Genomic DNA, 17344 nt, shown 5'->3' on the forward strand with positions numbered 1-17344 from the left:
TTCAGTTTGCATTTAAAGTCGGACCTATCACATTCAGGCTTTCCAAAACCATACGAGAGCCAAAACACAACGATCCTTTGAAATTCACACTTATCTAAATTTCACAATGCATTTCTCCAGCCACATAATGTTTACAAAAAAGCACACATTACTGGAAAGTGTGCATAAAAATGAAAATATTAGTGAAAATAAAATATAAAAATTAACTATCTTAAAAGAGATTGCTTGGGAAAATGTGTACATTAGTCAAAACTGAATTAAAATGTTTTATTAGGAGAAATTTGCACTAACATTCTGAAGAGGATTCATCCTTTTTTAAATGCAAATTGCTGCAGAAATGTGGAGAACTGAATTTCAGACTGGAAAAATGAGAAACTGAGAGAACCAAAACTGACAGATCCTTCCATCCCTAGTTGGCCAAGGATCTGCCAGTACAGGTCCCAGAAATCAGGCCCCTCTGCTGCAGCACCCTGGAGCTGGCACAATAAATGAATAACTAAAAAAAATCCCCATCTTTTCCTCTGCCTGCTGTGAGTGGCAGGGCTTCAGATCCACAGCCAGAGTATGGATTGCTCTGTCTATAAAGAAGTCCTTAGAACCCATTTAAAAAGGCCAGATACCTACATCTTGCAAAGCTCAGCAAGCAGCGGCTAATTCAAGGGCCACCAATGTGAATGCCTTTTCTGCAGCGGCCAGCAGCCTAACAGATGAAACCATTAACTCTTTAAGGATGGTGAAAGGACTTAGGAGAAGAGACATCTCCCTCAAGCATCCAGATCATACAAGACTTTGAAGGTAAGCACTAACACCTTGAATTTAGCTGGGATACGAACAGGTCGCTAGTGGAGTTCATTCAAAATCAGAAATGGTGGTAGCTGCTGCCTTCTGCACCAACTCCAATCTCCAAACAGCCTGACGGGGCAGAGACAACATCTTGTATAAACCTCTATTTGTACAGAGACTGATCTTCATAGGGACATGCATGTATGCAAGCATTGTTCTGCACAAGGATTCCTAATTGGCTAAGGAACATGGGCACGTTGCACATTATTTCATAGTATCTACCTACAAGAACTTTTCACATGTTAACTTAAAATTGGAAAAATGAGAAACAGAGCAATTGAAATTGAGAGATCCACCTGTCTACCTTTTGTGACTGAGTCTGACTCCTAAAGAGGACAACAATACTGAATACATTTCATTCTGCATTTACTGCTCTACATGGGGTTCAAAGAAGCCTCCTTTCGGTAGGAATATAATGTTTTAAAATGTCATTTAGTGTTTTAAAAGGTTTCCTGAACTAATAGAGTTGCTCAGCAAGCCAATGTTACACTCATTAATTTGTGAGTTTTTGAGTCACCTATTTGTTATATTAATTAACTTTGGCATTGTTTTTACAACTAGTGTTGTGGGAAATGAAGGGCAACCGATAACCAGGTCCTAGCACACAAACTCTTATGTAAAAACCTTAAAACCCTATAGTTGCAGGTGGCTTGAAAACAAGAACCCTTCATTTCTGTGTTGTATTTTAAGTGATAATTAGCTAAGGTGCAGTAGCAAAAATGGTGTTAAATACATATTTTTTTACAGGCAGAAACAGAAAGATTTTGCCAAGTCAATTCAAGAGCAGTAATGCAAAGGGCATACAAATATTTAGTAGTTCCTACTTAGCAGAAACTCTTAGAGGACATAGAGCGACACAGTCCATTTCTTTCCTTCTTTCTTAGTCACACACACAAAGAAGTTCCTTTCATACCTTGACACTCAATGTGCCAGAACATTGGGAGTGGGTCTTTGTGCATGTATTCAGGTAAACATTTGAAGAGGGTTTAGGTGACTGCCTGAGAATGCTACCCCGAGTCCAATAGTTCAGAATTTTACTTTCTTCAACTTGACCCTTGCAATCAAGAGCATTGGAGATACCAAGAGAAGGTGGTGGATGACATTTTCAATTATTAAAATAGCAAGTGATGTCAATATCTCATCAGCCATAATGGTTGTGTTTTAATGAACCTGAGCTTCAAAAAGCTGTGCTCATTCATACACACTTATCCTGAGCCCAGCACCCTCCAAAGCCAGGGCCTAAAGCATATTGCATGAATCACCTGGGCCTGAATCTGGCCTAGGGTTTCCAGGTCAGAAGCATCCCAAAACCTGAGATTTGAGGGGCGGGCCCTAGTGATGTCATGGAGGTGGGCCTGAGTGATGTCATGGGGAAGGCCTGAATGATGTCAATTTGCCAATTTGCACGCCAGTACTAATGGGATACAACTTAATCACTTGGATGGGGGTTTCACAGATATGGGAGCCCCACTGAAAAAATTGGTACTTTGGAGAGAACCATCTTTTATTGTACAAGACTTGGCATGAAAATGTGTTATGCAAGCTTAAAAGGGCATGGTCTTCTTTAAACATAGTATCCAGGACAAAAATATAATGGAAGTACCTGTTATTACAAGCTGTTCTTAAAGTGGTCATCTTGGTGAACCTACATTAAAAAAAAAAAAGAAAGCAAAAAAATTGGGAGTCAGTTTACAAGTAGGCATAACCTAGAGGTTTGTGGTAAAGACGACAAAAAGTGAGTTTACTACCCCCTAACCATGCATTCAACAGAGGTGTGAAAGGAACTGTAGGCTCATCCACCTGTATTCACATAAGCTTTTCCATTTGAAGAGGAACCCTGTGTGATTAGGATCTCTATTTACATCTTCCAATGAATATTCTTAGGGGTGGGGCAGAATGGACAATCACACTTCACACATTCAATGAAAAGGTTTTGAAGCTGTGAATGGGTTATAGGGTCACCCAATAAGCTCTGTATATGGCCAGGAATTTAAACCCAGGTGTCCCTGATCTGAATCCAACATTCTAACTACTATATCACACAGACTCTCCATTTGACTTGCCTATGTCAAACTTCTGCTTTACTAGGTAAAGCAGCATTTGTCCACTCTGCAGCTTCCATCATGTGGTTATGCTATAAAGAGCAGGTCAAGGTACTGTTAAAAAATAAATAAATTAAGATATGCTACCACCCATGAGGATTTTCTGGAAGAGTCAATCTTCTGTACTACCCATGCTAATTGTGCAACTACTCAGTATCTTGTTGAAACATGAAATAGTTGGGATCAGCACCATCATTTCAAAGGCACTTCTGAGCCTACAGGGTTAAGACTCATGATGACTTTCACTACAGTCCTAACACCCTGGTCTTTGCTGCTGAAGGGGCTTACGATATGGCAGTGGTGACCCTCTAACCTCCTCTGGCACTCCTTTGGCAGAGGGGGCTCTGGCTTTGTAAAGGGTGTCACTGCACCCTGATGGGTAGGAAGCTACTGCCAGGAGTTCACCTGCTGTTGGTAGCCTGCAGAAAGCCCCAAAATGGGGTATTACAGGATAGGGTGCCTGAGATTTGTATCTACTGGATCCAAAGCCCGTTGGGCTGCTCAGCTGCACCAGCGTGGGGCTGGTACAGCAAAAAGTAAAACACCACCACCTTTCCTGGCCAGCATGAGCTGAGAGGGCTGCAAATGCAGTGCTCACTCTGCTGCCCTGCCCCACTGATCCCTGGGGATAGGAGTGTTCTGCCTGTGAGTGTTTAGAATTTTCAAGAGCTGACAGCTCTTGGCATGTGGCTTCAGAATGACATTTCTGAAAGTTTGTTACCAAATTATTGTTGTTATATGTTGTTTTTTTGGTAGAATCTAGAAAGATTACTTTAGAACAGTATGTGATGTTAAAGAATTACTTTGACACTTATAGTTCCATATACATGAATGGGTAGCATTATATGATCTATACCATCATGGAAAATTCAGTGTGAACGAGGCAAAACTTTAGTTACAATGCTTGAAGGCTTCCAAAGCAGAAAATCATGCTTGTTATAGCTATAAGATTTCACTCTTAAAATTATAGTGCTTGACCTTGAAAAGTACTTTAAAAAATACATTTAAACAAGCATTTACATGCAAATTGGCCTAATGAAAACCAAGTTAATCACAGATTATAGTCATAGAAACTGCAGGTTGTAAAAGGTTTGATGAACAACAAACTGGGCTCTCTGGCTAACCTTTACTTATACTTTTTTGCCTGAAAGGGCTAAGGAAGTAACTTTCAGGGTTGTTTAGATGAACAATGCTCCTTCCACTTAAATGTATCAGTGGCTCCTTCTCAGTAGGCAGAGGGAGAGGGAAAAATAGTTATGACAGCGTGTCTTAGCAAATAACCTTCTAGTGAAATTGGATTCCAGTTATGATCAAGAATATGTACATGGCTTAAGTTGCTGCTACTGGGCATGTTCCTCATTGGACTTAGAACATACTGAGTAGCATCGAGTGTATACAGATATACATTAAAAATGGCTGCATCAGTAGCATTTATTTATCTGGAAAAGTTTCCTTGGGAGGGGGTAATGGGAAAGGGTTTAACCCTCACCTTACCTCCTTTGCCAGCTCTTTACTTTCCATCACACCTGTCCAAAGTGTGGCCATCTTTCCCTCAGGAGTGACTCGCTGGGCTAAGCCAAATCTCAGTCAAATGACAACCTAATTTTGCTGTAACTTGATTTTTTCTGCTTGAATTGTATACTTACTAATATGCGACACGGTGATGGTTTTGGTTATACTGTATTGTTCTTGGCTTGTTTAAAAATTAATAAAAAATTAATAAACAAAAAAATTAGTGAACAAAGAAAGATTAAAGGGGCCATTTGTATGTAATGTGTAGTTTAGATTAAATGTTTTTATATATAGTATACATATAATAACATTCTCCTAGTTCTACTGCTACTGTCAGGTGATGACTGAGAAGGCTGTAGGCCAGCCTTCTCCAACCTGGTGCCCTCCAGATGTTTCAGACTATATCTCCCATCACCCACAAACTCTGTAGTCCAAAGCATGTGGAGAGCACCAGGTTGAAGAAAGCTTTCTAGAGCAAGGGTGAGCAGAAGGTTCATCAGGATAATGAACTGGTAGATCTCAGGGTGATTTGCAGCAATCAGCTCCCAATTGTTTTGCTATATTTTACTCCCTGGAACAAATTATTTTAGCTGTTTTAAATGCTGCTTTAGAATGATTTTATAACTCTACTGGCATTTTATGTGGATATTTGTATTGATTTTAGTTGTTTCAGCTTTTGATTGTTATATATGTTATTGTTTTGAATTTTCTGTGAACCACCCAGAGGAAGTTGTCAATGGTCAGTCAATAAATGTCAAAACAAATGAATCAAAAAAATTAACAATAGCAACCACAAAGCTATATTTCCCACCTAAATTAGGCTGCTGAAATGGAGAAAGTGTGAAAGAAGAGTAAGATCAGGTCAGTTCCAGTACTGAAAACAAATTCCTAGACCCTGTTCTTTCATTCTGATATAGCTTGGGGTTCTAATAAAAGACAACAACAAAGTAGATCCAGCAAGCTGAAATCTAACCAACTCTCTTTTAGAGATCCAGGTTTGCTTTTACCAATGCTAGCCCTTCAAAGTCCACCTAAGCCAACTGTCAGCCCATAAGATGGGTCAGATGAGGCTTTGTGCTCTTGGTAGGATGGGGTCCAGCAGAGAAGGGAAGGTCCAAGTACTGGTAGATTCTGTGGGGGCACATCAATGACAGATGTGAGTCGTGTGTGTGTGTGTGTGTGTGTAAATGTGACCATTTGTGAACATGGATCAATGAACATTTAAGATGGAGAGTCTGAAAAAAAATGTTGAGGAAATAGATAGACAAAGAGGATTTATTTATTTAAAAACATTTACACTTAACATTTTTAAAAAATAACTAAGCAATGTACAACAACAAAACTCACTAAAACAATATAATTTAAACAATATAACATCTAACCAGTAACACAGTTTTATAAAAGCATATAAGAAAAGGAATTCAGGGAATTCAAACAAACAAAAACAGGGTCCAATCAGGGTAATCCTGGGCAAAAAGATATGGCTTTACAGGACTTCTGACACAACTGTCTCATGTATGGCATAGGGAAGGGCACTCTATATAATACAGGGGCAATAGCGAGAAATGCCCGTTTGAGGATCACTGCCCTATGATGTTCTGTAGGGTGCAGTACTATTTGTAGAATTTCCCCAGATGATGTAAATGATCTTACAGGCCTATACAAGGGCAGGTGACTTTCAGAAAACCACAACCATGAATTCATGCAAGCCTCCATTTTGTTCTAATTATCACATTTCTGGGGACAAACATTCTAATTAAAAATGGCTGTTTTTTCCATGTTACAAATACAAGTTAGCATATTTACAAATTAATTCTGAGCTTCAGTTCAGAAAGCAAGATTCTACCTACCCCAACCCTTTGACAAACCAGATTCAAACAAATTGTTCATTTGGTTCCTAGCTGGTTCCTAGCACTGTTGCTCCTGCTTTCCCACAGAATCCAATCTGTGTTATATATGAATGGGTCACATTATTTATAGCTGTGCTTTGCCTAGAGTGTCAGTCAGAGTGTCACATTAAATGGAATTCATGATCAACCTTGGGTTATTCATGAGCACTAGTTAAACAGATTTGACAGTGCTACGATGAGGGTAAATAAGGGTGAACCTGAGCGGAAACCTCTGGTACTGGTTTGTATTTATTTATTTATTAGATTTATATCCTGCCCTTTCTCCCAGTAGGAACCCAGTTGTCATCTCTGTTTTTAGAAGAAATAATAAAACAGCCCCAATGATGAGAGCATACTTGAAAATTCTGCATAGCCATGATAGAAGAACATAGTCTTTTCATATAGCTTTTCAGCCTTGGATATCAAATAATGGCTTGGATTTTTCTATTTCAGCTTACAGGGCTTAGGTATGTCCAGTAGGATTGGGGACATTTTTTCTTTTAACAGTTATTCTTTGAACAGATGGTCCCCTTCACCACAACCATGCAACATCACAATATGCTTTTGATGTTGTCTTCAGATTCAATAGGGCTTTCCTTTGTGTCATGGATGAGCTGCTGTTAGAAAAATGCGGCCCAAGGCCCATCCAGGTTTGTTGAATAAACAGTATGTTTCTTTGGATATAACAGTTTCTATTCTCCAGCTGTTTATAACTTGAAAATATCAGTGGGAGATAATAGGTTTCCAATATGCTAGCTGAACATGGCTGTGCAAGTGATGTAACTTTTAAAAATCCTTCCATAATACCTGAATTGGGTGTGGCTATGCAGGAACTGTACAGTTTCATGGTCATGGTGGTAGGCTGGATGAGGGTGAACAAACTGAGCTTGAATCCTGGTAAGACGGAGGCTCTGTGGGTGGGTGAGGTTTCTGAGTCCAGGAAATAGGTCAATTGCCAGTTTGGGATGGCGTTGCACTTGGAGTTGCTCCTAGATCTGTTCTTGTCCATGGAGGCCCAACTAGCTTCAGTTCCTAGGAGCACTTTCTGCAAACTTCAGCTGATGTGGCAGGTACAGCCATTCCTGGATAGGAATAGCTCTGCTACATCTTAGGGAAGGTGATTGAGAGGGCTGTGGCACAGCAATTGCAAGTACTCTTGGATGAAACAGATTATCTTGACCCATCCCAGTCTGGGTTCAGGCCTGGTGATGGGACTGAATCTGTCGCCCTGATGGATGACCTTTATCAGGAGAAGGACGGGGAGTGCAACCTTGTTATTCTTACTTGACCTCTCAGCAGCTTTTGATACCACTGACCATGGTATCCTTCTGGGCCGACTTGGTGAGATGGGTATTGGCAGCACTGTTTTACAGTGGTTCCGATCCTATCTCCAAGGTCGTTCTCAGAGAATAGCATTGGGTGACTGTCTTTTGGTCCCCTGGCAGTTGTGCTGTGGGGTGCTGCAGGGTACCATCTTGTCCCCCATGCTGTTTAACATCTATATGAAGCCCTTGGGAGCAGTCATCAGGAGCTTTGGGGCGAGGTGTCAGCAGTACACTGATGATATCCAGCTCTATTTCTCTGTAGCATCTGTTTTATTTTAATGTATTTTAAAGTCTGTTTTTATGATGTTTTAAAGTGTTTTTAGTGCTTTTGTTTGCTGCCCTGGGCTCCTGCTGGGAGGAAGGGTGGGATATAAATCAAATAATAAATAAATAAATAAAATAATGCATTAGTACTGGCATTGGTAACCTCCACACTGGATTACTGCAATGTGTTCTATGTGAAGCTTCCTAAATGTTGGCCTGGAAGCTGTAGCTAGTGCAGAATGGGGCTCTGGAAGGGGGTGCCCCATTGACAGCACTTAACACTGCTGAAAGAGCTGCAGTGGCTGCTGATATGCTATCATACCAAGTTTAAGGACTTGTTATTGGCATATAGGACCCTGTACAACTTTGGATCAGGTTACCTTTGAGAATGTCTTACCTTACCTTCTACACATTTGTTTGGTCTATTTGATCCTCAAGAGACACACTTTTAGTAGTGCTGTACTTTCCTGAGGTTTGTCTTACCCTGACTAAGCCCACTGCCTCTAGTGTGGTGGCATCTGCTGTTTGGATTGTGCTCCCAATGAACATTAGGCAGGCACCTACAGTATTGGCATACCCTGTCAACCCAGGCCTTCCCTGATATAAGATCCAGCTGTGTTGATGTTTAAAAACATTTAAACTGAACTACTGATTTTTTATGAATTTTGTGTTTTTATGGCATAAACTGTTGTTGATTTTATATTGCTCACTGCCTTATTTTTCTAAATGTTAGTGGTATAGAAATGTTTGCAAATAAATAAATAAAGATTTCATTGACATGTCTATCTTCACTCTCCCTGTCCTTTGTGCCACCAACCATAGGTCATCTTAATTAGAAACGATGCTGTGGGATCTCATCAGTGCCACAAGTGTTCAAGGAATAAATGGCAAAGCTACTGAATAATTTGTTTTGTGTCTCTTGCTAAATAAATGTAGACACTCTTTCCTAATGCTGATTGATTGCTGCACTGAACGTGTTAGATCTGTACACATATCAAACAGAATTGTTTAAATAAACAAGAAGTGGTTCTGTTGTGGCTCTCTTTTTGAAAAGGTAAAAATAGCATTTAGGCAGGGCTCAATAAGATGTGTCTCAAGAACTGTCAAACATATTTCTCTCGTTTGTGGATAAAAAATGATTATAAGTTTCAAAGGAACATGGGGATAGGGACAAAGTGTTTTAGGTGGCAATCCTAACCATTCTTATTTAGGAGGAAGTTCCCTTGATCACAGCAGGACCCTTGAAGATCAGGTTTCTAAATCATTGAAGGGGCCTTCATGAATATAGGAGACTTTCTGTTTCAAAAGTTCACCCACCAACTCATGGGGGGCACAGGGGTGCTGAAAGGGGGTAGGATGGAAGAAACTGTTGATTTTGCTTTCCCTCAGTTTCCCTTTTTGCAGTCTTAAGTTCAGCTCACTACATTTCCACATCAATTTCCTTTTTTAAAAAGAAAGCTCTCTTGAAAATGTGTCAGCATTTTAGTGTTCATTTCTTCTAATATACACATTGTGTATGCAATTTTGCCTAATGTCGTGAGCAATTTCCCCTAACGTAATGCATTTTATATGATATTTTGCTAACATTTGCATTTGTATGAAGACTTGCCTCTTTTTGTACGTAATTTTTTATTGGAGCACTGTACTGTAAGTTCAGAGAAGTGCAAATTTAAAAGAAAGTTGTGTTTCATTTTGCACATTGTTTTATAAAGTACAAGTTAGGTAGCTTCACATTAAAATGTAAACTGAATTTTTCTCCTAATAAAGGGTGGCTTAGTGCACTTTCCCCCACTCTCCCCACATGATGCTACTTGTGTCAGAGATTATAATGCCCAGTAGTGTAGTGACAAATTCAGAAGTGCAGGGTTTCTTCATGATAATCAAAGCCACGTCCCCTTTTTGTTGCTGGGTTGACGTGAGATCCTTCTTAATACCTTCTCTCACAACAACAGACATCCCTCGGAACCAATAAGCATGAAAGGGGAGAGTGTTAGCTACTGAAAAGAGTCTTCTCAGTAGCAGACTCACCTCCCTCCACTAAGATTGGCTCCAATTAGCAGGAAAGGACAAAGACAGGGCTGGCCCCAGACATGTTAGGGCCCTTAGGCACAAGCCTGCCCCAGGCCCCAGCGCTCCCCTTCTGCGATTCAAGGCAGGATAGCTGCTGCGGATCACACAGCGAGAGCTTCAGGGCTCCGCCATTCCCTTACTTAACCTACCTTGTTCTGCGGTTGCACACGCAGCGGTGCCCTTAACAAAGATAGCGGCTGAGGTTTCCCTAAAGAGCTGAAGCCTCTGCCGCCATCTTGGTTCATGGCAGAGACGCATGCATGCCATCAGCTAAGATGGCGGCAGAGGCTTCAGCCTCTTAGGGAAACCTCAGCCACCATCTTTGTTAAGGGCACCGCTGCATGCGTGACAGCAGAACAAGGTAGGTTAAGTAAGGGAATGGCAGAGCCCTGAAGCTCTCGCCATCCGATCTGTGGCAGCAATCCTGCCGCAAATTGCAGAAGGGGAGCAGAGGGGCCCCTCAGGGGCCTCTCTAGCCCAGGGGCCCTCGGGCCAGTGCCCCACCTGGCTGTCCTTTGGAACTGGCCCTGGAAAAGATGCATGTTAGAATACTCTTTTCAGTGCCAACACACTCCCTTTTCATGCTGTTTGGCTCATAGGATGCTGGAGACATAGGGATCCTGCTGGGACCCTGCTCCCCAAAAGGTAAGGGGTCTAAGACCTCCTGAGACCCTGGATGACTACACCCCTGATAATGTCTGGACTCTGCAGATGACCCAAGTTAGCCATCTGGCCACCACATTATGTATCAGTTGGTGTTTCTAAAAACTCTGCAGTAGTCTAACCTGTAGGAACAATTGTCTTTCTCTGATGCAGGCAACAAACTTTGGAGATCCTTTGCAGCAGCATAAGTGATGTTGAATTCCTCCCAAATGCCCTGGAAATATTCTGGGTCTTTGGATTCTTTTGAGACTTCTAGTCTATGTGTTATTTATTTATTTATTGCTGCTGCTGCTTCTAATGGCAGCAGCAGCAGCAACTATGTTGGCAGCCTCGCCTCCATTTTGCTCCCTGCACAGTGCCTCAGATGTTGCAACTTTCTGGAGCACTGTGGAGGAGAAATGGCAGTCACCAGAAAATAGAAAATATGGTGAAGAATATTGAGAGAGAATTCTGCCAAGTGGCCTTCTTTTTTGCCCCCCCCTCTCACTCACTCACTCACTCACTCACTCACTCACACACACACACACACATACACACACACACACACACACACACACACACAGAGAGAGAGAGAGAGAGAGAGAGAGAGAGAGATCAGTTTTCTTTTTGAAAAGCCTTCTGAGAAATTTTGGCTCAACTCTACTTTTAAATCAGTGGAGGACAGGCTGTCACTGGGTAGATTAATGCAGCCTCCAGCCAGGCAGTAAAGACTTGATCATCCAGCAAGGTGTAATAGTGGAGACAGTTTAGCTCATAAAGCAATACTTGGGACAAAAATAGTAGTGTTATGTACATATCCCTATTTTATTCTATGCAGTGTTGTAGCATAGCCTATGAGAACCCAGAAGTCAGTTCCATTGAGTTCAGTAGGCCTTATTTCCCAGTAAGTGGTATAGGATTGAAGCCATGCAGTGCACTGCTCTACACTTCTACTCATAAGGAAGCCCTACTGAGTTGATAGGGAACTGTATGCACTAAGGTAAGTGCATACAAGATTAGACATGCACTTTCCAAGAGGCTTAATGGAATAAAATGGGTATTAAAATGAAATGGGATAACTGCCCTCCGTGATCCTATTTTCTGAGGTTATCTCATCATCGTTTCTGCTGTGACAGATGACAGATGTTCACAAGGAGAAAACTGTCATTTAAAAGAATGCATCAGTTAGATCCAGAATAACTTGCACAACATTATCACTAAAACATTTTGCATTTCATTACTTCAATAAAAATTGGTATCACTATGTTATAGCAAGACATTTACAACATACTTTGTCATTTTCAAATCTTATTGTCTGTTTGTTTCAATGGAGTCTTTTATATCACGTCAGAGCAGCAACAGAAAATGCTATATTGATGTCTAGAGGGTAGCCTCCTCTGACATATTTCTCATTGCTTCCATCTTTGTACCATCCTTAGACTGACATCAATATTTATCTGCAATATCAGGTCAAAATTAAAGAGATGTTCCTTAACTTTCAAGATGAATGCAGCAAACAGAACAGAATGTGACAACATGGTATGGCACTTCAGCTCTATTTCCTATACTTGTAAAGTCAGTAAAAGACAGTACCTTCACCACTGTAATTTTCCACAGAGAACACCATGCTATCATGATGTTTGGCATCTCAGGCAAGCAAAAAACATTATGCTAGTGCAGGCATTTTTTCTCATCTATCTTTAACTGCCTTGCTGTTATTTTTCCCATGCTAACCCACTGCCTTAAAAGTTATATAGCAAAGATAGAGGGTTGAAACCAAATTTAGTCCTGGTTAAATTGACCTATTGAAATCAATGGGATTTAAATTAATCATGACCAACTTGTCCTATTGATTTCAGTGGGTGTGCTCTAACAGAGCAATCCAATCCCTTCCCTTTATGCTGTACTATTGGAAGCAGGCGTACATGTACTCTTTTTGAGATGGTGCAACAGCATACTCTTACTTTTCACTTATCGAAGCCAAATGTACTCTTTTTGAAATGACAAAATGATGGTAACCCTAGAGCAGGGTGTGTGGGGACTGAATAGAGATGTCCCTCTGCTCAACTCTGCTGGCTTACCCGGCCACCCACTGGATAGGTGGACAGGAAGTCTGCTGGTGGAAAGTCCTGGAATGGGGCATGATGAGGGCAGGGCTAAGCTTTAGACATGGAGAAGAGCCTCCTGTGAAGATCTTAAGACACAGGCGGGGTGGCATGAGAGGTACTGCTTCAGGCATTTAGGTCCCAACCTCTTTAGGGCTTTAAAGGAAAGCACCAACACTTTCAACTGGACTTGCAAGCAAATAGGTAGCCAAAATTATATGATCCCATCTGGCTGTACCATGACGACTGTATTCTACCTCTACTTTCGGAGGCCATATGTCTCTGAAGACCAGTTGCTCAGAATGGCAAGTGGGGAGAGTACTGTTGCTCTCAAGTTCCTGAATGCCTGAAACACACATTTCTTTTGTCCACATGAATTGGTCGCTGGAAAAAGATCTGCCTGTAAGAAACTTGTGTGAACTTCTCTTTTCTTGTACTAATAGAGAGGGAGAGAGGAAAAAAGGAAGGAAGGAAGACAAGTTATTGGGTTTGATTCACACTAAGGTTGTTTGTTCATTTTTAGATTTATATTCCACCCTTCCCCCCAAAGGAGCCCAGGGTGGCATTGAACTTACAACCCATTAAAATCAATGGTACTTAAGCCATTAGTCATGACTCAAATCCCATTAATGTCAATGGGGACAAAGTTCGACTAATTTAGTCTGGATCCAACCCATTTAGTAAAGTGTTTGGAACATTACTGTTGCTCAACCCCAGCAACTGAGCCCATTCTGCTATGGATTGGATCCAGAGAAGCATGAGCAGAGTTCCATTTGGGCAACAAGGTTTCTTGACTCCTATTTTACCCACTGAAGTCCTTCATACCCTATGAAAAGTCATTCCTGAAAGACTGGGAAAATTTCTTGAAGAACATGAGAGGTAACTTTTAGGGAAGTGGCTGCAGCTGTGCAGAAATGGGGTGTCCCCATTTGTGCAAGGGCCTTCCTCTCATGCAACCCCCCCCCAAAAAAACACCTCAGGATAATATTTAATATATTTCTACAAGGAGTGAATCCTTAGGGTGCAATTATCTACTGTTCCCTGAGCCAAATTACATTTATTTAAATGAATGCTTTCTATCAATTAAAATGCAAGGAGGGAGATGCTTCACTGTGATACATGTATTTGTTTGAAGCAAGCATGCAAAATGGGGGGTTATATAACAATAGTCTCCTAGTGGTCTTTCATCAATTTTTGTGGCAGCTCAAATCTTTTTTAAAAAATGGGCTCAATTATCTTCAGTTGTGAGAAAACAAATGGAGCAGGAGGAGGAGGAAGAAGAAAGTTCTCATCCCCCCCCCCGGGCACTTCTTACATTATTTGTATTTGGCAGGAACATCTTACACATAAGATCAATTTGCTAAGTTAGAGGATCATTATCTGCTTGCAGGAGAATTTACATCTTCTTGGAATGAATGCAGATGAGCCAAAACAGATGTGTTAAATTGCTCTGGGGAGACATCACATAGCAGCAGCTTAAGGTGTTTCTGCAGTGCATCTATACTCCTGTGCTTGCGCATCATTTTTATATCCGTTACTTTAAAATCAGTAAAAGTATTGCCAAGATCTCCTACTCAAAAAGAACAATTTAGAAGCAATTTTATTAAAAATTGAAATGAAACTCATTCACATCCAAGTCAGGTATGGTAATGAAGTTGATAAACTGACAAAAAGGCACAGATACAGTTAGGAACAGATAGATCAATTTATTTCTGGTCCATGTCATTTTTTTCATGCATTTATTCATTTCCATTCCATGCCATTTCCTTATTAATTTGTTACTTTTTAAAAAACCAGTTTAATACATAAATGTGTATTACTGTATTATTTCTTTATTATTACATTTATATCCCACTTTCCTCCAAGGAGCTCAAGGTGGCATGCATGGTTCTTGTCCCTCTCAATTTTATCATCAGGTAATCTCCCTGATAGATTGTGGGAATGCTGTGGCCATAATATATATCAATTTCAGCAAAGTTTTTAACAAAGTGCCCCATGATATTCTGATTAGCAAGCTAGCTAAATGTGGGCTGGATGGAACAACTATCAGGTGGATCCACAGTTGGCTCCAGAATCGTACTCGAAGAGTGCTTATCAATGGATCTTGCTCAAACTAGGGAGAGGTAACCAGCAGGGCTCAGTCCTGGCCCATTTATATTAATGACTTGGATGAGGAGGTGCAGTGAATACTTATGAAATTTGCAGATGATGCAAAATTGGGAGAGATAGCCAATACCCTGAAACAAAATTCGAAGCTTTCTTGACAGGCTGGAGCACTGGGCTGAAAACAACAGATTGAAATTTAACAGGGATAAATGCCAAGTTCTACATGTAGAAAACAGAAACCGAATACACAGTTATAAGATAGGGAATATTTGGCTCAGCAATACTACATGTGAGAAGGTTCTTTGATTTGTTGTTGATGACAAGCTGAATATAAACCAACAGTGCAATGTGTCTGCAAAAAAGGCAAATGCTATTTTAAGCTACATTAACAGACGTATAGTTTCCAAATCACGTGACGTACTAGTTCCCTTCTATTTGGCACTGGTTAGGCCTCATCTTGAGTATTGTGTCCAGTTCTGACACCGCACTTTAAGAAGAATGCAGACAAACTGGAACAGGTTCAGAGAAGGGCAACAGGGATGATCAGGGGACTGGAAACAAAGCCCTATGAGTAGAGACTGAAAGAACTGGGCATGTTTAGCCTTGAGAAGAGAAGACAGAGGGGAGATATGATAGCACCCTTCAAGTATTTGAAAGGTTATCACACAGAGAAGCCAGGATCTCTTCTCAATCATCCTAGAGTACAGGAAACAGAATAATGGGTTCAAGTTACAGGATGCCAGATTTGGACAGAACATTTGGAAAAACTTCCTGTTAGAACAGTATGACAATGGAACCAGTTACATAGGGAGGTGGTCGGCTCTCCAACACTGGAGGCATTCAAGAGGCAGCTGGACAGATACCTGTCAGGTATGCTTTAAGTTGGATTCTTGCATTGAGCAGAGGGTTGGACTAGATGGCCTTATAAGCCCCTTTCAACTCTACTGTTCTATGATCCTATGAACCCTGTGAGGTAGGTTAGGTTGAGAAACTGTTAGTGGTCCAAGGTCACCCAGCAAGCTTCATAGCTGAGTAGAGATTTGAAACCTGGTCTCTCAGGTCCTAGTCCAGCACTCTAACCACTACACCACTTTGGTTACATAATTACATAATTTGTTCCAATCATCTGGGCTTCCCATGGGCATCTGGTGTCAGGGTCAGGGGAGTAGTTAATGCCTCTCTACAACAAGGCAGAATTCCATCATGCTTAAAGGAGGCAGTTATAAGACCACTGTTGAAAAAGCCCTCCCTGGATCCCTACCGGCCAGTCTCCAATATTCCATTTTTAAGCAAGATAATAGAGCGTGTGGTGGTCGCCCAACTCCAGAGATTCCTGGATGATACGGATTATCTGGATCCATTTCAATCTGGTTTCAGGCCTGGCTACGGGACAGAGACGGCTTTGGTCGCCTTGGTGGATGACCTACGCAGAGAACTGGACAGGGGGAGTGTGTCTCTGTTGGTTCTACTGGACCTCTCAGTGGCTTTCAATACCATCAATCATGGTATCCTTCTGGGCCGCCTTGCCGAGATGGGACTTGGGGGCACTGTGTTACAGTGGCTCCAGTCCTTCCTAGAGGACCGAACCCAGAAGGTGGTACTGGGGGACTCCTGCTTGACCCCCTGGCCATTGACCTATGGGGTTCCTCAGGGTTCAGGTTTGTCCCCCATGTTATTTAACATCTACATGAAACCGCTGGGAGAGGTTGTCCGGGGTTTTGGGGTTCGGTGCCATCAGTATGCCGATGACACTCAACTCTATTTCTCTTTTCCACCTGAAGCCAAGGAAGCCGTACAGGTCCTAAACCAGTGGCTGGCATCAGTGATGGACTGGATGAGGGCAAACAAGTTGAGATTAAATCCTGATAAAACAGAGGTTCTCCTGGTCAGTCGGAGGGCAGATCAGGGAATAGGGATTCAACCGGTGCTGGATGGGGTTGCACTCCCCCTGAAGTCTCTGGTTCGCAGTTTGGGTGTACTCCTGGACTAAGCTTTGAATTTGGAGGCCCAGATTGCTGCTGTATCCAGGACCGCATTTGCCCAATTAAAACTGGTGCGCCAGCTGCGCCCGTTCCTGGAGCTGCCTGATCTGACTAGGGTGATGCATGCCTTGGTTACATCCCGCTTAGACTACTGTAACGCGCTCTACGTGTGGCTGCCTTTGAAGACTGTTCGGAAACTTAAATTGGTACAAAGAGCTGCAGCCAGAGTGCTAACTGGGGCTGGTTACAGGGACCATACAACCCCCCTGTTACAACAGCTCCACTGGCTGCCAATTTATTTCCGGTCACAATTCAAAGTGCTGGTTTTGACCTACAAAGCCCTATACGGCTCAGGTCCAGGTTATTTGACAGATCGTATCTCCCTACATGAATCTGTCCGGGATTTGAGATTTTCAGGCGAGGCCCTTCTTGTGCTCCCCACACCTTCGCAAGTACATATGACCCGGACACAAGATAGGGCCTTTTCGGTGGCCGCCCCTAGGT

General features: G+C 41.8%; 1 long non-coding RNA gene across 3 annotated transcripts in view; it reads right to left on the minus strand.

The window, feature by feature from the left end:
* LOC133389360 (uncharacterized) overlaps nucleotides 1–17344 on the minus strand; it is a 109888-nt gene that overhangs the window by 67323 nt on the left and 25221 nt on the right. For 2 of the 3 annotated variants that reach the window (XR_009764074.1, XR_009764075.1), the window contains exons 1-2: nucleotides 6308–6392; nucleotides 2447–2488 (exon numbers count right to left, since the gene is read on the minus strand). This is a non-coding gene — a long non-coding RNA (uncharacterized LOC133389360). Of the gene's footprint in view, nucleotides 1–2446; nucleotides 2489–6307; nucleotides 6393–17344 lie in introns of those variants that run through there. The other variant, XR_009764073.1, reaches the window with a different exon arrangement.

This window comes from Rhineura floridana, chromosome 7 (assembly GCF_030035675.1).
Source record: "Rhineura floridana isolate rRhiFlo1 chromosome 7, rRhiFlo1.hap2, whole genome shotgun sequence".
NCBI lineage: Eukaryota > Metazoa > Chordata > Lepidosauria > Squamata > Rhineuridae > Rhineura > Rhineura floridana.